The 24,323-nt window shown below is 34.7% G+C and overlaps 1 long non-coding RNA gene and 1 other non-coding gene across 3 annotated transcripts; both read right to left on the bottom strand.

Moving 5' to 3' along the window:
• Positions 1-9,862: 9,862 nt before the first annotated feature.
• Positions 9,863-22,670, bottom strand: LOC120085529. 2 transcript variants are annotated; one of them, XR_005483989.1, is made up of 4 exons: positions 22,531-22,670; positions 22,017-22,441; positions 13,102-13,272; positions 9,863-13,019 (listed from the first exon to the last, which is right to left on the bottom strand). It is a non-coding gene; the product is annotated as an uncharacterized LOC120085529 (long non-coding RNA). The 2 variants fall into 2 exon arrangements; XR_005483988.1 differs by lacking the exons at positions 9,863-13,019; positions 13,102-13,272 and adding an exon at positions 13,286-14,029.
• Positions 11,809-11,912, bottom strand: LOC120087475. The gene has a single exon (XR_005484616.1). It is a non-coding gene; the product is annotated as a small nucleolar RNA R71 (small nucleolar RNA).
• Positions 22,671-24,323: the final 1,653 nt, after the last annotated feature.

Below are 24,323 nucleotides of genomic sequence, written 5' to 3'. Positions count from 1 at the left end.
GACCATGGTATTGAATTGAGTTTTCATAAGAAAAAGAAGTTGGTTGAAAGCATGAACAACATCATTATTTTGTCGAAGGGGGTCTATCCATGTGAAACGATTGAAGTCATTTATAAACACCACATAGAAGCGAAAATCATTGGCTGAAGGTAAAGAGGTAGATCCCCATAAATCTGTATGAACCAGCTCAAATTTAGATGATGTAGGAGAAAAAGAAATAGGGAAGGGAAGATGATGAAGTTTTCTGAATTGACACGTCTCACAAAAATCAGGACTATAATTAACCGAAACATTCAAATTACAACTCTTGATAATTCTATTTAGGACTTTAACAGACGGATGCTCAAGTCACTTTTGCAAAACAGATTTGGCCAGAGACAAAGACGATTGAAAAACTTGCTGTGAAGGAAAATGCAAGCCAACAACACCAGAGCCACTTTTGGGTAGCTCATGTGCACCATTACTTATGAACAGGTTGGAAGTTACTTGATAAAGACCATCTTTAAGAACCCCCTTCAACAGCTCCACCCTCGTAAGCTTGTCTTTAATTACACAGAAATCAGAGTGAAATTTGAAGTAAACATTATTGTCTAAGGCTAATTTCAAAACACCGACCAAGTTTTTGGACATTTCAAGCACGCAGAGAACGTTATTAAGTTTAAGACGGCCATAATTTGATGGAAGAACATAATTTCCAAGATGAGAAATAAATAATGGAGAGCTGTTGCCAACAATAACCTTTTCCATACCTGTGTAGTTGGATTTGGGGTTCAGGTAGTTTGGATTAGTCGTGACATGGCTTGAGGTCCTGCTATCAGCATACCAATTTGGATCGATGATGCATGGGTTGATGCCCTAAATCTCGTAGGTCATGTAGTTCGTAATTGTATTGTACAAACAATTTATTTGTTTAATAAAATATAAGGTATTTTATTTGAAATTTAGTAGCATTAACCCACATAACCAATAAACAAACATCCAATGTTCGAAGGAAATCACAAACAGAGATCTCCATGAGTAGCGAAAGTGGATCGTTCCAAATTCCATTTCGAATGAACACAACGATTACAGTCTTAAACGAAAACATACAAATTATGCATAAACAGAAATTACAACATGCTACAATAGAGTACAAGGGATAGAGTATACGTACCTTTGAAGAACCATTATTCAAGTATCCATCGATCAGTCTTTAAAGCGTCCACAGCAACATTCAAACGCAACGAACAGAACACCAACAACACGAACAACCAACAGCTCCTCGAACCCAATCGAGTCCAACTCGATTCACGAACGGATGTAGAACACCACCACAAGTGTTACTTGGTATTCTCGGTGTGAGAATCTAGGAGTTGTGGGCTCTGTATGATCTTGGATTGAGGAAGACAGGAGGTATGCGATCAAGTAGACGATCGAGTAAGTGAGAGATAAGAACACTGTCTATCGCATAGACGATATACTCGATCGTGTAGCAACGATCGTTTGAGTAACTATCGTATAGTCAACTCTTTACACGATCGTTTAGTCTCTCAACAGCTATCGCTTAGCAAAAACTATTTTTACTTGATAGCCTTTTTCCGTGAGAATTATCTGAAAGGATTAACTTCTAATTTTGGAAAACAATTTTCCTTTTATCTCATGGTTACCATAAAACTTCCAATAACCTCTCACTCAATCGGTTATTAGAGAAAAAGAATTAATTATCATATAATTAATATATTATAAATAAATATGATAACCAACTTATCATATTATATTTATAACCTATAGTTTTAATATTTCATCATATAAACCATAGTTCTTTTTTTATTTTATAGTACTTAATATAAATCATATTTATATTAATTCCTCCATTTAATGTATCTAATACATCACACCAATTATATCACATATAATTGAATTTCATCTTGTTAATTTGAACATTTCAAACTAACCCAAAATCTGATTCTCAACTTGAACTCATTAAGCTACCAAGGGGACCTCATGGACTTGTAGTTTGAAGCTCAAACGGTACGTGAATAACTGACTAAACTCTTTAGTCATGAGATCCACCATCCGTTAACTGTCATTCACTCCACTAAAGACCGATAGCTGCACTCTTCTCACTACAAATATATTTCTGTGTCCATATAACCAATCAACAGTGCGATAACCCTTCATAAATCGCTCATAAGTACAACTGGGCCGATTTATCGTTTTGCCCCTATAGTTATATCTAACTTCTTAAGTATCACTGATTCCTCTAATGAACAGTAAGTCATAGTCCTACTATGACTGAGTCATTTCTTCCAAAGAAAGGGTGTGGCCACTATGTTCAAGACCTGAAATCAGCCTTTAAGGGAGCAATTTATCTACTTACCCCTGCTTTGGGGAAGGAGTGAATTCCATCTTATGTAACTGAGTTTCCAGCTCCCCAATCAGACGAATCTCCAAAAAGATAGCTTGTTGAGTTGGCAATCTAGCCACTCTCACCTATACTAATAAAAGGACTGTCCTCATATGCAGAAGTTCTCAAAACACTCAGGATTAAAGTCATATTGCCTATGGTCATTTTAGTGAAATGTAAGTCTCAATTATAAACAATGTTATATAAAGAGACTAATCATCTCGTAGTCCGGTCTTATACAAACTCTTTGTATAGGACACCCCCGCTCGCATGTCTCCATATGAATGGTCAGAATCAGACCATTTGTAGCACTTTACAATATTTGTAAATATCTATAAAGCGCGCCGTATCCGTAGTATCACAAGGATAAGATATCCCCCCTTTATCCTTATACTACAGACCATTTAAGTTATTACTTAAGGCATGATCCACTTGTATGTCTCATATACATGCTTAAGTTTACATGAAATAACCACGGGTCTTAGTTTATTGGATATGAGTAAATGCAAATAAAATAACACTTATTTTATTAATAACAATGTGTATACAAAATGTTTACAAACTATGAGATCAACGAGAGAATTAGGACACCAATCCCAACAAGGTTATCTTCTGTAACTTAAACATGTATGTAGAGACATACATATGGATTGTATTTAAGTGATAACCTGAAGGGTCTATAGTAGATAAATAAGGCTAGGTACCTTATCTTGATGACACTATGAATATGGCTCGCTTTGTAGATGTTACAATTATTGTAAAGTGCTACAAATGATATGATCTTGATCATTCATGTAGGGACATGTGAGGGAGGTTGTTCTATACAAAAGGGGTTGTATAAGACCGGACCACGAAATGAATAGTCTCATTATATAACATCGTTAATAGTAGAGACTTACATTTCACCAGGATAACCATAGATCACATGACCTGAATCCTGAGTGAATTGTGAACTCCCGCTGATGCGTTTGAATTAAGCGATGAGATGAGTGCTATGTGAAGTCTTATTAATGCATTGTCTTACCTAGTTAAAAATAAGTATAAGCCTAACTAGAGTCCTGGTGAGTCTAGGGTCGAACTTAGGGATTGCATTCTATGTATGTAGCAAATATTTTTTTGATCTTGATGCAAGTTGTTACTAAATAGGCGATGATGATTTTTTTTCTAATGTATTACTGAAAGAAAGTGATGTATGCAATGGAAATTACACCCTTGAACGAAACAATCTATGCGAGTAGTGCGAAAGTCGAATGAATAAGAGTAGGGTTGAGAAATAGATTTTTAACATTCCTAAGTAAATGCATAAATCATGCATTCAAGAAACTTACTCAAATTACAACCTATACTTCTCAGTGTATTTAGCCACAATATCCTATCTCTAGGATGCATGCGATGAGTATTTGATGTAAAAGATATTTCTTTATTCCTAAAGATGTTCTCTTCTTATTTTATGAGGTTTAAATCTTTAGCTTTTTTAAACCTAGATTTCAATCTACTTAGAATAATATCTCGACTCACTTAAGTGGTTTATAAAGCATGCATAAAAAAAGTTGAACGCATAATTAAGCTTTACTTAGTTCATATTAGCTGCAATGTTTCTTAACTCATAAAGAAATTAGTTGCTCATGATAAAAGTTGGGGAGATGGATAAAAGATAGACGAAAGATGCATGCATATTGAGAAAAAGAAGTCTTTCAACGTTTACACAATACAGATGCAACTACGGAAGAAAAGAGATCAAGATAAAGAATCAAGCCATTGTACGCAATTCCTTGCTCCTTCCGGTTCTATGGATAACTGCTTCAAAAAGAGTGTTGGAGGTGAAGTGCCCTTTTTGCTTCCAAGGAGAGAGAGTTTTCAACTTAAGATTTCACGAGGGCTTGAAGCGGAAATGCTTTTTGAAGTAAGAATTTGAGTAGAGTTTTTCTTCTAATGTCTTTGTTCTCTTTGATGAAAGTCTCATAGGGTATTTATAGGCATCAAGGGACAACTTTTATTCTCTTACTAATGATTATGCTGATAAGGTACATTAAATTCTATACCCTAGTGCGGCTCTTGCTCCGCATTAGAAGTTCATTGGCTATGCTGTGAAACTTTCTTGTCAGCCACCAACTTGGTCTTTGATGTGACTTCTACCACTTATGCATCATGTCATTCACCATCAGATGAGGTTACCAACTATGTGATTCCTATATTGGCGTTGAGAGTTTCTTACGATCGCATAAGAAGATTTCCTGCACCCAAAAAGAATGATTTTTATAACTTTTGTAAATGGAGACTTTGTGCGTGTGTGATTGCATGATATAATTACATTCATGAATTCCTCATCAAGCTATCACATTTTCAAGACCTTTTTCTAATTGTTTAAGATAAAAGAGGTAAAATAATTTGTATTTCTATAAGTTATCACTTGCCTATAAAGGCGGTCCTTTGATTTGCATGGGTGAGAGTGACTAGTTTGCTGACTCAATATGCCTATCATTTTGGGGATTTGTTTGATTGGGGAGCTGGGAACACAATTACGCAAGAAAAAATTCACTCCTTCCTTAACGTCGGGGTAAGTAGATAGATTGCTCCCTTAAGGGCTAATTTTAGGGTTGAGAAAATTCAAACTATAGATTATATTATACTTGATATAATATAAAATATAAGTTATATATTATATTAGATATAACATATAGTATAATATATGTTATATAAAAGTGGTTAATGCATAATTAATATTAAATAAATTAAAATTAATTTTAATTTATTTTTTAATTTTAAAATTCAAATAATTTTAAAATAAAAAATAAATTAAAATTAATTACTTGAACAATGTGGCATCACACCCTCTCTTGGCCCGAGAAGAATTTGGTCATAGTTAGACTATGACTTATTGTTCATAGAGAGATCGATGGTACTTAAGGAGTTAGATGTAACTATATAGGAGCAAAATGGTAATTTTGGCACAGCTGTACTTACGAGTAATTTACAAAGGTCATCGCATCGTTGACTGGTTATATCCAATGGACATAGAAATATATCTGTAGTGCGAAGAGTACAGCCGTCGGTCTTTAGTGGAGTGATTGAAAATTAATGAATGTGATATTTAACTAAAGAAGTTTAATTATATTCAATACCATTGGAGCTTCAATCTACTAGTCCAAATTCCTATCTGTAGCTCAATTTGGGATTAATTAAGAATTAATTTTGGATTAATTTGAATTATTAAAATTAATTGAGGGAATTAATTAATATAATATAATTAACTTAAATTAATTATATATTATATAATAATTAATAATAATGTATTTGATACATTATAATATAAAGTTTAATTTGAGAGGATATAAATATTTAAATATGATTCAAAATATTAATTATATGAATTAGATTCATATATTTAATATAAATTTAATTTATATATTATTGAGAAAATTCAAACTATAGATATATAACTTGATATAATATAAATATAAGTTATATATTATATTAGAATAAACAAATATAGTATAATATATGTTATATATAAAGGTGGTTAATGCATAATTATATATTAAATAAATTAAAATTAATTTTAATTTATTTTTTATTTTAAAATTATTTGAATTTTAAATGGAGGGAATCAACTCCCTCCCTATTTTCTCTCAATATTGTACATGGGGTGGTTTTTCGAGGATCATGTTGTTCTTCCCTAAAGATCAACACATAACGTCTATGTGTGTAATAAAAAAAAAAGAGATTTGCCCAAATTATTCTAATTCTCAACCCCTAAGGAAAATATAGAGGAAAATGAGAAGAAATTCGTGAAGACTCTGTGACTTCAGGGATATGTTTACTCGTACATTTTGTTTTAGAATTCATACTTAGGGTTTGTGTAGGTTATGTGAAATTGGGAATTAGGATCGATCCTGCTTCCGTATTGGACCTTATAGTCCTTCATTCGGGGGTTGTAACAGCAGAATTTGTAACCATGGCGTTCTGATTTCCACGGTGGTTTTTTTTCTGGCCAGGAGTGGTGAAAACTTATTCACACAGACGATGGGTTTGATTCGGGTTATTGAACTCTCTGTTATATAAAGAAAAAATAGATGTTATCAGTATGGACAAGTCGTCCACACAGTTGGAACGTAGGGTGATTCATGGTGGAGCTGTTCCAATGGCCACATCCACGATCGCCTCCCCCCTCTCTGACCACTGTTTTTTTGACTGGAGTTGCCACAATCTGGGTTGGGATTTAGGGTGGGTGGGTTCCTGTTTTGCACTATATTTACGGAGGCAGAGGACTCAACACCAATGGACAAATTCGAAACACCATTTTTAATGGTGAACTGATAGTCCAGTCGTTTCTCATAGCCCAATGGGTCTGATTGCATTTCAATTCAAGATATACCAGCTTTCCCTTGGATAGATACAACAACTACATTATACTCCTCATCGAGTCCAGAGTGTAGCTGAGAAATAAGATCATTTGTACTACCTAGACTCCCTGCTAGAGCCAAGTTATTAGAATACATTTTCATGGTAGATAAAAATTCACTCATTTTCGACCCACCTTTCCTAGTTTGTTGAAACAATCTTTTGAGATAATCAATTTCAGCCTAGAATGAACCCCAAATACAGAACAACATCCCAAAGTTCTTCTGAAGTTTTAAACCCCATTACCAAGGTGACAACTTCTGACGATATGGAGTTGTAAAGCCATCTAAGAAGTAACTGATCGCCCCCTACTCAGGACTCATACTCTGGTTTAGCTACTTTTGATAGGAGCATTCAAGCTCGATCCTTCTATGTTGATTGTGTTAATGCTTTTAGTGATGGTTTTGCTGGGACATACCTTTTCTCCGATCAGATAACCTTCAAGGTAGTAGAATCGAAGTATTGGGCACGGAAGGTTATGCTAGATAAGGAAGTTTATTCTATTTAATTTGACTGAAGTAATTTGGCTGAACAACTGGTTTAATGGAGGTCTGGTAAGGTTTTTGGAGCTTGGGGCCAAGATTGGCAAAATGGGATTATTAGCCATCCGGCTTGATACCAAAAAGAGAAATAAAGAAAAAAAAGAGGAAGATAGGTAATTGGATGAGGAATTCCTCTTTGATATATTTCTATATTTTTGCTCACTAAAATAACTAATTACTGAGCAGTTCAAGATGTTATATACAATTTCTAAAGAATAATGGAAAAGGAAAGAATTACATAGAAAAGAGATTCTAAGGCAACGTGGTGCCTGACAATTGGACAAAGCATAATAGAAAAGGAAAATAAAATAAATTGGATTGTTCCCAAAGACCTCATTGTGAGTGTGCAGACATCTCAGTGCAAAACAACTGACTCATCAGAAAAAATGCCACATCACTGGTTTACTTTGCCTTTAATAGCCTTCACGCTTTGTTCTCTTACTTCACCCCTAGAGCTATATAACTGAAGGAACTCTTATCAAAGAGAACCCATGAGCAGAAGCACGATCGATCCAAATTCGTTGTGACAGAATTAGAAGCATTCACAAATATACAAACTAGTTAGGCATCTTTAACAAAATTACGACATGCTTTAGAAATTAAATACAAAAGGAGTGAGAGACTTACCTTTGAAGAATTCTTCTTTCACAGGTATCTCGCTCTCGTGAAGAACTTGGACAACAAAATTTTACTCTTGCCCAGATCATCTACCCAATCGTCCAGTGGTCACGAACCAACTTCTCCAAAACAAACAACCTTTCGGACACCACCACTCGACAACCTTAGTATTCTCGGAGTGAGAATTCAGGAGGTGTGGACTCTGTTATGAATTTGGTAGAGGGTTGGAGGAAACTATGATCGCACTATACGACCAAGCAAGTGGGAGAAGGATACTGTCTGTCGCATAGATTGTGGTGCTTGATCGTTTAGTAAAAGTCAGTAGGTACACGCTCGTTTAGGAAAAACAGGTTTGATCGTTTGTTCAGTGAATCTCGCTTGCCACACGATCGTTTAGTAAAAAACTGCACGATCGTTTAGTCGAAGGCACGTGTACACGATCGTTTAGACAAACACTTGAAGGCTGTCGTGTAGTCTCTAGTGAGCTAAACGATTGCAATGTACTTAATGAAGCGATCCTTACAAAATGAAAACATTTTTCATTTTATCCTTCAGTTATGAAAACTGAATACAACCTCCCACTTTCACGCATGGTTAAAGGAGAAACCACCCACAATTATCTCATAATTGTTTTAATTATAAATAAATATAATAACTAACTTATCATATTATATTTATAACCTCTAGTTTTAATATCACATCATATGTAACATTTAAACCATAGTCTTTTTCTTCTTTACTTGATATAAATCATATTTATATCAAATTCCTCCAATTAAAGTATCTCATACATCATATCAATTATATCATATATAACTGAACCAGTTTAATCATATCATATATAATCAAACTTCCTTTAGTCAAATTGAACACTTCAAACTGACCCAAAAACTAATTCTCAACTTGAATTCATTGAGCTATCAAGGGGACCTTATGAACCTATAGCTTGAAGCTCCAACAGTACGTGAATAGTTGACTAAACTATTTAGGCACGGAATCCAACATCCGTTAACTGCTGGGCACTCCACTAAACTGCACTCTTCTCATTACATATATATTTCTGTGTCCATCGGATATAACAAGTCAACGGTACGATAACCCTTCACAGATGCTCGTAAGTACAGCTGAAAAAATTTACCGTTTTGCCCCTATAGTTACATGTAACTTCTTAAGTACCACTGATCCCTCTAATGAACAATACATTATAGTCCTACTATGAGTGGACACCTCTCGGGCCTTGAGAAAGTGTGTGGCACCACATCGTTCAAGCCCCGAAATCGACCCTTAAGTGAGCAATCTATCTACTTACCCCTGCTTCAGGGAAGGAGTGAATTTCATCTTGTGTAGCTGAGTTCCCAGCTTCCCAATCAAATGAATCCCCAAAGTGGTAGGTTTGATTCGACAATCTGGCCACTCACATCCATGCAAATCAAAGGACCGCCCTTATAGGCAGGAGTTCCCAACTCACTCAGGTTTAAGGTCATGTTACCTATGGTCATCCTAATGAAATGAAGTCTCTGTCATGAATGGCGTTATATAATTAGACTAAACACTTCGTGGTCCAGTCTTATACAAACTCCTTTGTATAGGACACACCTGCTTGCATGTTTCCACATGAATGATCAGGATCAGACCATCTGTAGCACGTCACAACACTTGTAACTATCTACAAAGTAGGTCATATTCGTAGTGTCACCAGGATAAGGTTTCCCTCCTATATCCATAGACTACATACCATTTTGGTTATCATTTAAGGCATGATCTACTTATATGCGTCCACATACATTCTTAAGTTACAACGAAAATAGGGATCTTAGTTTATTGGTTTGTGCTAAATGCAGATAAAACATCTCATATTTCATAGACAATAGTGAAGAAAATATCTCATATTATTATATCACAAACGTTTGTTCTTACAGGTGTTTACAAACTACAGAACCCTACGAAAGTTTAAGGCATCAACACCAACAATCTCTCACTTGTCCTAAAACGAGTAGGTTTACAACATAATAACAAGTACAAAATAATAAACTACGGCACTAAGGCGCAGTTCAAAAATCTCCCACTTTCCCTAGTCCAGCCGCGGGCAGTCCGCAGACTCATGATCTGAAGGTGACCCTAAAAAACTGTAGTCGTGAGAGCCTTCGTAAACTGGTAAGCAGCGTTGTGCTCCGAATCGATCTTCGTGACTATCACGTCCCCTCGATGCATTATCTTGCAGATAAGATGATACTTCCGCTTTATATCTTTGCCGCGCTTGTGACTTCTAGGCTCCATGGAGTTCGCCACAGCTGATAACTTGTAGAAATACAAGTTATTGTCTCTCAAAAGTTGGAACAATTAGGATTTTTAATGATAAAATCTCATCATTCTTAGAGAAAACGCATGGAATTACTCGAGCACTACTAAACTCATACAAAAGAGTGTTTATTACTGAAAAATGAGGCACTAATGCATAATATTGCAGGATTTCAACAAAGATTCTGTGTCACAGGCAACGTCAACGCATAAGCATGCGTCAGAAGGGTTTCAACACGAGGAAGATTCATTGATTCAAGCTGTTTGTGTCAAATCACCATTTGCAAGCATGGACATCTACAGCTGACGGCGTCTGAAAAGTTTCTGAGTGTCAGGCGGCTGACTAAGGTATGGAATTTAATGTTGCCCCATCATTAAGCTAGTGAAGAATAACACCTATATATAGAAGAAAGTCCCACCAGATGGAGAAAGAATTAGCTCAATTTATATAATTTTGAAATTTAGAGGCTTAGAGCTGTGCTGCTGTGACAAGAACACAAGAAGGAAGAGAACCACCCCCACCATCGATCAAGCAGTGGAGAAAGCTTAGCTCGAGAGAGAATTTTGTATCTTCTTGCACGCACACAATAAACTTAGTGTAGATCATTCCGCATTCACTTAGGATACTTCTACATCAGCTACAACGCAAGCTTTACGTTAGCTTTAATCTAAATCCCTATGTTTGACCCTGAACTTACCAGGAACCTGAATTGGATTTATACTTGGATCTGATTCAGGAAAAATTGAACGCATAAAGAGGAGTGTAACGCGTCCCTTCACGCATCACTAACGCATCAACACATCAATCACATTTGCACTCTATTTTTCCAATTACCTTATACAATACACTCCTAAGCTTGCATCACGAATCCAGCGAACAAGTTTTTGGCACCGTTGCTGGGGATTTAGCAATAAAACTAACCAAAAATTTTGCTTATATCTTTTATAGGAAAACTACAGCTGAGGGATTATTACGAGCTAAGCCTAAGCTTGTAAATGTTTATGAGAAGGGAAAACACTCCTGAACTTGTATACGACCCCAAAGTTGAAAGGACCATTTGACGAAGAAATCGATTTAATCGTCACCGTAGGTTAAGGCAACAACTACCCAGACAGCAAATCAGGCAACAACAAATGGCTGACGAACAAGCAAATCATAACTTAGCTCAATAGCTAGCCCACGCTGCTCAAAATCCTATCATAATGGCAAACAGTAGTACGTGTCCCATGCGGGAGTATGTGTCTCTTGTGTTGTATGATTTCTCACCAAGGATCATATATCCAACGCCAGATGGGACAAGATTTGTGATGAAATATGTAATGTTATAAATGCTTGAAATAGCTGGCCAGTTTGGGGGTGCTCGGGGAAAAGACCCTCATGCCCACATGAAATGTTTCCTGGAGATGTGCAACTCGTTTGCGATTCCTAGGATTAACCCATATTCTCTACATGACGAAGCAAAACAATGGGCAAGTTCTTTGAAGCCTAGGGAGATAACAATCTGGAAAAAGTTAGTGGATAAATTCATACAAAAATATTTCCCATCCACCACGAATGCAAGAAGTCGGAGAGAGATAATGAACTTTTAGCAAGAAGAATTTGAAACCTTAAGTGCCGCATGGGAGCGCTTTAAAGGACTGGTCAAGAATTGCCCCAATCATGAACTACCTTTAACTATCCAGATGGAAACCTTTTATGGCGGATTAAACAGAGCATCTCAAATGGCAGCCGATACAGCTACAGCTGGTGGTATCATGGACAAATCATATAACGAAGCTAAGGAAATACTGGACCGCATCGCCAAGCATAATATGGAATGGGTAGATGACACTTATGACGTAGGAGCATATAAGAGGAGACGATCTTAGAATGTGAACTCTGTTGATTCTAACCCAATAGCCACGCTCTCTGCACACTAGCTACCATGACAAACCTTTTGCAGAATATATCACTGGGGAATGCATCAAACTTGCAAAAGGTAAATTAGGTGGAAACATTCGTACAGGCCATGGTTAGTTGTGTGGGCTGTGGAGATCCTCATTCCTACACTGATTGCCCACATAATCTGCAGTCAGTATGCTTTATTAAAAACAATCCATTCTCGAACACCTATAATCTCGAATGAAGGAACCATCCAAATTTCTCTTGGGGAGGTCACCAACAGGAGCAACACCAACCAGGGGTAAATCAGCAGCATAAGCAAGGACCGTCGCTTGGATTCTAGCCATCGTAGCAGCCGCACCAACAATCCTTTAATAAAGGAAGTCATGCATCGAGTTCAACTTCTCTGCTTGAAAACCTCTTAAAGCCAAGCGTCATCCATTAGAAATCTGGAGATACAATTGGGGCAAATTGCTAGTGAGCTGAAGAATTGGCCGCCAGGAGTCTTGCTCAGCAATACGAAAACCTCAGGAAATAACAACGAAAAAGAGCAATGTCATGCGGTGATATTGCGAAGTGACAGACCTCTTGTAGAAGGAACCGTGAACCCAAGAACCAACAATCCTTCAACTGAGCACACAACACGCCTGAAGGCATTGGAAGATCAAGAAGAACGGACGTCAGAATCCATAAGTCATTCGAACACAAGCATGTCTAATGCAAGAGAACCTGCGGTGCAGCTGAAAGCACCATTTCCCAGACGCTTGCTGAAAAAGAATGATGAGCAACAGTTTAAGCTTTTCTTGAACTTCTGAGGCAACTGCACATTAATATCCCATTTGTAGAAGCCTTAGAACAAATGCCAAAGTACGTCAAATTTTTTAAGGATATTCTGACAAAGAAGAGGAGAATTAGTGAGACATAAGTAATTGCTCTAATGTGAGAGTGCGATGCGTTAGTCAGCAACAAATTACCCAAGAAACAGAAGGATCTGGGAAGCTTCACAGTCCTGTGCTCAATCAGAGGGCTAGATGTGGGACATGCACTGTGTGATCTGGGAGCAAGCATCAACCTTATGCCACTCTCAATTTTCAAGAAATTAGGAATTGATGAAGCGCAGCCCACTTCTGTAATATTTCAACTCGCTGATAGGACGATCAACATTAAGACTTCAATATATTGCTAAATTAGACGACCAGTTTAACTTAACAGTTCTATCTTTAAATTCAACAAAGTAAATATGTATGGAAAAATGATATGAGTGCACGTATTACTCAAACCATAAAAATCCTGGGTTATTCACATTGTTGAATCCCTAAAAGAATTCAACTCATGACTAAAGATAAAAGAATGTACTTCATTAAATCAGAAATCATAGCCACAAAATGATGTTCAACGAGAAAAGGAAAGAAAGGAAAAAATTATAGGAAAATAAACTAAGTTATAATGGAAATACAACTAAAAAATACCTTGTAACAACTCCTTTCTTTCCTAGTCTTTCCCTAGGGTGATTCTCTTCTTTCAAGGATGAATCCTCCCTCACTATATGTTCTTATTGGGTAGAGATTAACCTAAAGTACTCGAGCTTCAGAGGAACTTTCGTTCTTAAAGCTGCTGACTGGGATTGTGAGAAATAGCCTAAGGATGACTGACTAATGGCAAAACATAAGAAAGATGTAGATGGATCGTGGATGTCGAGTTGTCCTGTCAAAATGGGAGGCCTCCCTTTCTTTTATAGGCTTCAAATTGGTTAAGGAAGATTGAAATTCACATCATAAAATTTTACCAAGTGATTCGGGACTGAATAACCGGTTGGAACAAGAAAATTGCAACTTCTCGACTGGGTAAAGATCTAAAAAATTAGGGCTCTTTGATACAGCAGCAGTAAATCTGGTGATACGACTGCATTGAAATTTTTTTTTCAAAATTAGTCAAAATTAACTGCCAAAGATCACAAAATTAGTTAAAAATCAGTAAATAACAACTTTTAAGATCAATAAGACCTTCATAAGACCATTTTATCAATATAAGACTAATTTTGGGGAAAACTACATGCAAAAGTCCATTTTTTCTAAATAAAAGTATGAAAATATAAGCCCAAAACCTGCATTTCATGGCATGTATCATCTGTTTCAATAACGAAGTCCAAGTTTTTGTTGATAACATTCAAACTTTTCACAAAGAGATATTGTTTTAGGCTTCTCTTTTTGTCTATGAAATTGTAGTGTGCTATTGTCCACATTCAAGAGTGTTATACATGACAAACTAACGTCTCTAGTGTCTAACTAGAAGACTACCCAATGATCGATATTGTTTTGTCTAGTGAATTGATATCTCCTTAATTCTTTATTCTTAGTGTATTGCTAAACAAAATTTAAATTTGTTTCTCTCATATTTAATAGTGTAAAAGTAACTATTGTGATAGACATATCAAACACTTTTTTACTAGAGAGAGAAAAAGAATAATTTGACATTCAAAGAACTATGAGAATTTAGTAGTACTTGCTTATACACTAATTAGTATTAGTACTAAATAGAGAACATTTTGGACCAAGCCACTAAAAGCAAGGACATTAGTTTTAGGTGTATAAGTGAGCATTAATGATTGTTTTTTTAACTGATAAGATAAGTAACACATTTTAATGCTTCAATTGGAGAAATGACAAAAGAGTTACAAAATATAAAAATAGTAAAACGAAATTAAATAATAAAAAATAATAAATGGTAATTGACAAAACTATCCATGAACACCAAATTAATAATGTTTGAAATTTGGAAAGCAAAAGACTTTAAAAACAACTTGAAAACAACAAATACACTCTATTTAAACATATTAAAAGCAAATAATTCAATTTTCAAATAAAAACTAATAAATGAAATAGCATGCTGATAAATTCTAATCTCCACTTACAAGAAACAATTACCATACTAAACAAGCATGCATTAAAAGAAAATCAATGAAGAAACCAAATTAATCTCTTCCCAACTGAAACACAAAATCAAATTAGAGATTTGGATAATACAAGGTGCAACTTAAATTCCATCCATGTGAACAAACCTTCTCTATAGTGATTTGATCAGTAGAGAAACTGATAAAATTACGTCCACTGTACTTGGAAATGAAAGATAGAAGATATCAATTCCATAGCCTAAACCACATAAACTTAAAATTGCATAAAATATCAACCAAACCAAAATTCTAAACTATCTTGACTAATCTAACCCCAGTTTAAGGAGTACAAAAAAGAAAGAGTCTTCAATTAAAAGAAGACTACAAAAATGTATTGAAGTGCTTAGCTTAAACAAGAAGTGTAAATTGCAATTGCCTTAATCTCTTTCTCATCAGTCAGAGCATACTCAGAAGGATAGTTAAGGTTCTAAAAATGTACATTAACACAACGACAAGGCTTATTGGTGTGGCCAAAGAGTGAAATCGTAGAAATGGTTCGAGAAGTCATGGCCATAGGAAAAAAAAACGATGAGAGCACCACGCATCATCAAACCCCATCTATACCTGAGACCCTTTACCCCAACCATCACTTTCGACCATTGTATTCAAAGGGATTCTGTCTCCTGCGACCCAACATGGGAACAAATGAAGAAGGATCTTATGGGTAGAGATGTCTACGGGGCGGGATGGGGACGAAGATGCCATTTTCCATCCCCGTCCTGCTCCTCATTGGGAAAATTTTCCTTTTTTAAAAAAAAAAAAAAAACCAATGAATTTAAATCACTAATTTTAGCAAATTTTAATTAAATAATTAACTTTATCACTAAATTGTTTAGTTTGAAATGACAATTTGAATTTAAAGATAAATTACTCAAATTTTGGCCTGAAAAAGCTAATTAATTTCTTTTAGTAAAAAAATAAATATAAATCAAATTGTTCACATATATAATCTAAATTTAAACATTCAATTTAAATATATTCTTTATCATTCCCAATAAATAATCAAATTTGAAATATAAATGTAATATTTATATAATAATAATAATAACATAACATTAGATAATTATACTAAATAAATATGTACAAGCTAATCGGGACGGGGGCAGGGACGGGGAATGCATTCCCCATCCCCGTCCCCGTTTAGCTCACGGGGAATTTTTTCCCCACTCCCTCCTCCATTCCCCACCTAATCGGGAAATCCCAGTCTCTGCGGGGAAATTGGACATCTCTACTTGTTGGTGTGAACTTATTAATATAATATAAAATAAAACATGATAAGAATATAAAGGAAAAAATTGAAAAAAATATGAAAAAAGATAATTTATAATTAAAAAAATGAAAAAATATTTAGATAAAGTTGAATATTGTAACAAATTTAATAAAGAAATAGAAAAAATAGTCATATGATAATGTTGGGTTTTATATCCTAAAACTTGTGGTTTGTAAACAATAAACTCATTCTATAAATCAATAAAGTTGTTATTGAAGTTTGATTCAATAAAGTTGTATTGAATATGAATTGCTTATTTGATTTTAGAAATAAATTCAATAAATTAAAAGATCCATGACTGTTACATGAGTACTTGAACTTTATGTGGAGACATAAGGGTAGATCAGGTTCTAGTAAATAGTCTAAATGATCTATAGTATATGAATAAGATTGGGTGCCTTATTCTAGTAACACTATCGGATGCAACCCACTTTGTAGTTGTTACAAGGAATTCTAAAGTGCTACAAACGAAGTGATCCTAATTCATACATGTGATGACATGAGTGAAGAAACTCTTACTAGAGAGAACTGTGAGCGGAAGCAAGATCGACCCAATTTCCATTTTTCATTAAATTTAAGTTTTACAATAAAACAAAAACAAGATATGCATTTATATAAATTATAACATATTTTAAAAATAAGAAAAACTAAGAGTTTCAGAAACCCTTACCTTTGAAGAACACTTTCTTCAAGAATCCCTCTCCTTCTCCAAATGGGACACCACCACTTGAGAACCCTCTGTATTCTCTTGGGATAAAAGATTCAAGCAAGAGTTGTGTGCTTTGCTTGAATCCTTGGAAGAACGAAGAAGATGGAGAGGAGGAGAGAGAAGAGAAGAACTTTTATTCTCTGTAAATTTTGTCAGAGAGAACTATTCACTCAGAGAGAATTAAGGAAGAAGATGAATCTCCAACCACATCATTCTTTCACAACCTATGTAAAATAACTGAGAGCTACACTATTCGTATTACAGACAAATTTTTAGGTCCATTAGATATAACCAATCAACAGTGCGATGATCCTTCACAAATTGTTTGTAAGTACAGTTGGGCCAAAATTATCGTTTTGCCCCTTTAGTTACATTTAACTCCTTAAGTACCACTGATTCCCTCTCGAGCCAAGAGAGGGCGTGGCCACTAATGTTCAAGACCCGGAATCAACTCTTAAGGGAGCAATTTTTCTACTTGCCTCTGCATCAGGGAAGGAGTGAATTCCACCTTATGTGTTGTGTTCCCAGCTCTTCAATCAGATGAATCCCTAAAATGGTAGGTTTGTTGAGTTGGCAATTTGGCCACTCTCACCCATACAAATCAAAGGACCGCCTTCATGAGCAGGAGTTCACAACTCACTTAGGATTCAGGTCATGTCACCTATGGTCATCCTAGTGAAATGTAAGTCTCTATTATTAACGACGTTATATAACAGACTAATCATTTCATGGTCCGATCTTATACAAACTCTTTGTATAGGATACCCCCACTCACATGTCTCCACATGAATGATCAAGATCAAATCATTTGTAGCACTTTACAACACTTGTAACACCTACAAAGCAGGCCGTATCTCTAGTGTCACCAGGATAAGTACCCAGCCTTATTCATCTACTACAGACTGTTTAGGTTATTATTTAAACAAGATCCACTTGTTTGTCTCTACATACTTGTTTAAATTACATGAAATAACATGGGATCTTAGTTTATTGGATTGAGTATATGCTTATAAAATAATACTTATTTTATTAACAACAATATATTTATACGGTTTACAAACTACAAAATTACAAAGAGATTTAGGATACCAATCCCAACAATGAGGAGTGGAGGCATCCTGTGCAATGAATTTGCACAAGATCGAACCATGAAATAAGTCACTCTTACTTTGTAACGATGTTTACTATTTAAGACTGACTATTTCAAAACAATAACCTAGGGAACTTGACCTTAATTCTGAGTTAACTATGAACTCCTGTTTATTCGGGATTATCCTTAGATTAGTATAAATGAGAGTTGACTCAACATTGCTGGCTCAATAAGACTCCTATTTCAGAGGTAAGACCGGATATATAACTGGGGATATAAGGTGCAAGATGGAATTCACTCCTACCCGCTTTCAGGGATAGTAGAGTGGTTGTTCCCTTAAGTGCCAACTTTAGGTCTTGAACAAGGGGCCCCACCCTCTCATTGGCCCGAGAGGGACTCGGTTTGATGATCGGATCACAAACCAATTTTTTATTAGATGATTAGTGGGACTTAAGGTACAAGAGGTAATCTCGGGGGTAAAATAGCCTTTTGACCCAATCATTATTACGAACAACCTGTAAAAGGTTAACTTACTAGTCATGGTTATATCGAATGGACACAATATATCTACAGTGAGGGGAGTGCAACTACGAGCTTTAGTGGAGTGACCTATTAATTAATGAATGAGGGTTAATTCAGTGTAAAGAGTTTAGCCGATTAATCTCGGATTGTTGGAGCCCATGATCTGTAGGTCCACTAGGTCTCCCTACTTGCTCACAAACGGATTAGCCTTAGAGTAGCGTGATAAGTTGATTTGAAACGTTCAAATTAGAATTAAAAGAATTAGTAATTATATGTGATATAATTATACGTTTAATTTGGAATTGAATGAAATTGGAGAATCGATTAATATTTAAATATGATTTGAATATTAAATTCATGAATAAGGATTCATGAAGGTGAAAAGGTGTTAAATTAATTTAGTATTGGATATTAAATTAATTAGAATTAATTATTAATTTTATTAGAAAATTAATTTTGAATTAATTTTTGTAAAATTAATAAAATTCAATTTTAATTATTAGAATTAAAACTGAAAAGAATTTTTATTTTGAAAATCAAAATTGAAATAAAAGGAATTGGAAATTTGGAAAATCCAAAAAGAGTTAGATTCTTCCACTCACTTCTTCAAGCACCTTACTCATATCTCATTACTTTCCACTCAAATTTCTTAAGCATGAACTGTGATTCATACAGGAAATTTAGTTGCATGAGAGTCATGCAATATAAACCTAGATTTTTTAGTGGAATGGGCATGCAATTGTTACTGAATTATGAGAAATTAAAGGTTGAAGAAAACTGTTTTTCATAGTGAAACCAGAAAACTTTTCTCCTCCATTTTCCCTAATTCAAGTTTGTTTTGAGTCTCACACTCAATCTAAGGCACCAAGAGAATAGTAGGAAAGACCTTGTAGTGGTTCACATCCAAAGGAAGGGAGGATTGCAACTGGAGTTCGTGATTCAAAGGTACTTCAAAGGTTAGTGTTGAAACTTTAGTTTTAGTTTATGAGCATGCTGAGTTTGAAGCCAAAATTAATGAATTAGAATGCTTAATGATCTTGTTTTGCTTCTACTGCTTGCTTCTTTAATCCAACAATTGGTATCAGAGCATCATTTAAACATTCAATTCGGTTTAGTTTTGGCTTGGTGGGTGTTTTTCATAAGTTGTATGAAAATGAACTAATATGATTTTCTTTCTTCTGAGTTTTAGCATTGTTTTCTCTTCAATTATATTGTAATTTTTGTAATTAGCTATGTTTGATGAGCCTTAATGTGTGTTTAAGTGTCTATAACTAGTTTGGAGTCATTAAAGTTGCAATTACGATGTAATTGAAGAAAGAAGTGAAGAAAGTCGAGTAATAGGAACTGGATTTTTAGCCATTGCTCAATACTCGATACTCGATGCTCAATGCTCTAAAACTCGATGCACGATGCCATACTCGATGAGCATCTTGATGGTATTTAGTGAAATACTCAATGCACGATGCCATACTCGATGGTACTCGATGCTCATATTCGATTGTATTTTGTGAAATACTCGATGCATGATGCCATACTCGATAGTATTCGATGACATACTCGATGTTTGATGGTACTCGATGGTTTTTCCCGGTGACATCGACTTTATTTTTAGAACGGGTAGAAGAAAGGAAAGTGATTTGTATTTCTATTAACATATTATTTATCATTTGAAAATTTATGATTTGAGGGTGTGCTTCGTCGCCACTCATGGATAAACCAACAAGGAAATTTGAATAAATGGGGAAAGAGAGAAATTGTAGAGTAAATAAAAAAAAAAAAAAAGGTTGAAGAAGAACCTCTTCTACCCAAACCACTTTGCTCGAAGAAAGAACTCCGCTGCCCAGAACCACTCGATTGGTACCAGATCTATCGCCCAGGCCCACTTCATTTCGCCACTAGTCACTCCTTCTGTTGAGCCTCTTCCATATCTACATCTATCTCCAATCGTTGAGAATCTGTCGCTAGTCTTTGCTCTTCTTTTGCCGCTGGTATCAGATCCACCGTTGTGGATCTTCATTGCTCATTGTTGAAAAAAGTACCCCAAATTTGATGCGAAGGGTGTGAAAGAAATAATTTTAGGTCTATAAGAAAAGAGAGAGAGTTGAAGAAAAGAGATATAAATTGAGAAAATGGGGAAAGAGAGATAGAAAAAGGGGAGAAAGAAATGGATAAAAAAGGGAAAGGGGGAAAGTGTTTTTAGATCCCGCCCTCCTCCCTCTCTTTTTGCCTTTTAAAAATATATTTAATATTTTTTCCTTTAAATTTTATAGCCTATTTTGAAAAAGGCTATATTCAGAAGGTTATAAAAGGACCTTTTTCTTGTAGTGTAAACAGTCTCCCAGATGCTGGTATAGAAGGTTTAATGACTACATTGAGAGTATTGGTTTTCAGAAGAGCACCTATGACATATGTACCTATGTTAACTTAACCACCTACAAGAATAAGGTATATTTATTTCTCTATGTGGATGATATGTGCTAGTTAGAAGTTCTAAAGAAGATCTAACTCATGTCAAGGATCTTCTAAAGGGAGAATTTGACATGAAGGATATGGGTCAATATAAGAAGATCCTACGATTGAGATTAATAGAGACAGGGGGTTCTTTTAGACTTAGCATCAACCAAACTAACTACTGTGAGAATATCATTAGAAGGTTCAACTTGACCAATGCTAAACCAGTGATTAAGCCTATTACTCATTATTTAAAACTATCCTCAGCTAACTCACCTAGAGAAGCTGACTTAGAACATTTAAAACAGATGCAAACAGTTCCTTATAGTCAGGCAGTGGGTAGTTTAATGTACCTAATGATCTCTACTGGATAAATCTTTCCTATTGTGCAAGCCTAGTCAGTAGATACATGTCTAACCCTGGAAGAAGACACTGGGAAGCCATTAAATGGATACTTAGGTATCTAATTTGGTCGAAACAATCCAAATTGATCTATCGAAGTATACAAGAGACAGACCTAGAGCTATATGGGTATGTTGACTCAGACTTTGTAGGGGATCTAGACAAAAGAAGATCTCTTACAAGCTATCTTTTCTTATATGGACCTAATTTGCTAAGCTGGAAGGCAAACTTACAACCTATTACGACACTATCAACTACAGAGGTAGAGTACATGGCACTAGCAGAAGCAATAAAAGAGGCACTGTGGTCAAAGGGCTTGATAACAGACTTTGGTATATCACAAATAGTAGTTAAAATCTACTCTAATAACCAAAGTGCAATCCATCTTTCCACAAACCCATAGTACCATTCTAGAATAAAACATTATAACGTCAAATTTCATTTTGTAAGAGATAGAATTGAACAAGGCGAAATAGAAGTAGTAAAGGTCTATACCTCCGAAAATGTAGCTGATATGCTTACTAAGCTCATTACGAAGTTCAAGCTTGCTAAATGTCTCGAGCATATCAGCTTTCTGTTACCTGAAAAAGGTTAGAAAAACATCAGATCTATAAGGGTGAAAGCTACAAGGTTGAGATTAAGGTGAAGATTTGAAGCAATAATGATTTCAATGGCTAGTTCATTAAACTACAACAATCTGTTTAACAAATTTGTTACAATCTTTCTTTTTCTATATTAATAGTTCAAACAATTTTAAACACAAAACTTCTACTGTAAAAAGAAAATATGAAAAAGTAGACTTATCTTCTTGAAAAATCCTTCAATAAAGTGTATTTTCCCTTCCTGTAGATGTAGGTTATCTTAGGCCGAACCACGTACATATTGTTGTTTAATTTCTTCTTCTCCTTCATCTTCATTACCTGCATGTTTGTAATCAACAGATTATACACAAAATCTCCACTGTAAACAAAGAAAACTTAGAGAGAAAAAGAGAGGGTTTCAGATGAACCTTAGAGAGAGAAAAGGAAACATTTCTAATCAAAATCATTTCTCCTCCATTTTCGAAGAGATATATAGATAGCGATTTACACGTTCCTCTCTAAGCTCCTCATCGTGGCTCTTTCTTTGCCATGCTTTGCACCATCCTTTTGAATTGGATCGTGGTTCAACAAATGTGGGCCTGAAACTTAAACAATAAGACCAATGGATATGCTATAAAATGGAGAGTATTTCTTCACTTTACATAGGCAATTGCAACTTTAATAAAAAAAAAATTGAAAATTGGGCTCATATCCCTAGATTTTGCTTTCTTACAAACATGACAAAAAACTTCTGCCTAGAAATTTGATTGCTATCTGATTTTTATGTGATTGGTATGTGATTGTCATACCTGAAATTACAAAAAGGTTGAAATCATAATTTTGGCTTCTTAAAATGTATTTGACATATAATGCAATTTTTCTAAAATATTATGGTTGAGTCTAATTATTTGAGGGTGATCAGTATGCCAAATGATGTAGCTGTCGACATATCTGAGATTTGTAGAGGAGGCTAAGGAATGAGATGGTGAGTTGGGGATTGTCTCTTTCTCTTATATTTGTTGTAATCAAAATGCACTGACGCATGGTGTTGGGAATAAAGCTTTGAAGGATTAGAAGTCTTCAATTTTTTATGCCCGGTATCCTAACACTTATAACTCATAACGTTATCTTGTAGTTTTCTTCAGCTTTTACCCTTTCGGTAGAATATATCAATGGAGGACCTAATTTGTATTTGCAAATAATTACTTATAGAAATATAAAACCAAATATTATTCGTATCTTTTTGTATTATTCTTTTATGATATGATACTTTTTTTTCTTGAGATTAAAGGGAGGTTGTATCTAATTATAATACTAAATAATTATTGGGCTTTAATTTTTTTTTTTTTTTAGATGTGGGATCTAACTCATGTGCAACGCACGGGCAAGAAAATATCATTATATAATTCTAAAATTGTTAAAGGGAGCAATTAGGTAATGGTCAAACCATGCCATTTCAAAATTAGTTTACATCTCTCCCACCTAAAAAAGAGGAAAAAAAAAAAAAAAACTGAGGAATAAAGAAGTATTGTCTAGTAATAATTATTCCATGGAGCAAAAATCTCATTATCAAAAGTACAAGTCAAATGTGTATCACTCAACTAAAATTTAAGTTTCCGTTTTTATTTGAAATTTTAAAAGATTTTCGGGCTAATAGTGTTTTTAAAATGTTTATACTTGATTATTGTAAATACTTAAAATCATCTACTAGAAATATTAGTGGTAAACCTACTAGAATATGAGAAAACACTCGATATAAAACAAAGTGAAATTATCCCTACGTAGTATTTGTGTTATTACATTGATAGAATTTATCAATAAAAGACCTAATAAGAAATTAGAGCATGCAAACAATTCCAGAATCAAATATCACTTGTATATTTTTTTTTATTATTAGTATTAAAATTTAATACATCAACTAATATCTAATAGTTAATGAACATGCAAAGAATCTTAAATAGAATAAGTCAAATACAAGAAAATGATCATTTTTAATCTATTGATATAGTAAATCGAGAATAGATCCAATAATAATGTGAACATGTAAACCAATATGTTATAGAAAAACAAAATTGAATATCAATGATATCCATTTTCTTATTATATTGATGATAGTATATATCAATGATAAATTTAATGGTAAATAATGTCAAATACTAAGGATTAAAGTCTACCAATGCTAGACCACAAGCATTAGAATCACTAAATATACGTCCATGAC

The sequence above is a fragment of the Benincasa hispida genome, chromosome 9 (assembly GCF_009727055.1).
Source record: "Benincasa hispida cultivar B227 chromosome 9, ASM972705v1, whole genome shotgun sequence".
NCBI classification, from domain to species: Eukaryota; Viridiplantae; Streptophyta; class Magnoliopsida; order Cucurbitales; family Cucurbitaceae; genus Benincasa; species Benincasa hispida.
The sequence above is the reverse complement of the archived record's forward strand: the minus strand, read 5'-3'. Positions and strand labels throughout refer to the sequence as shown.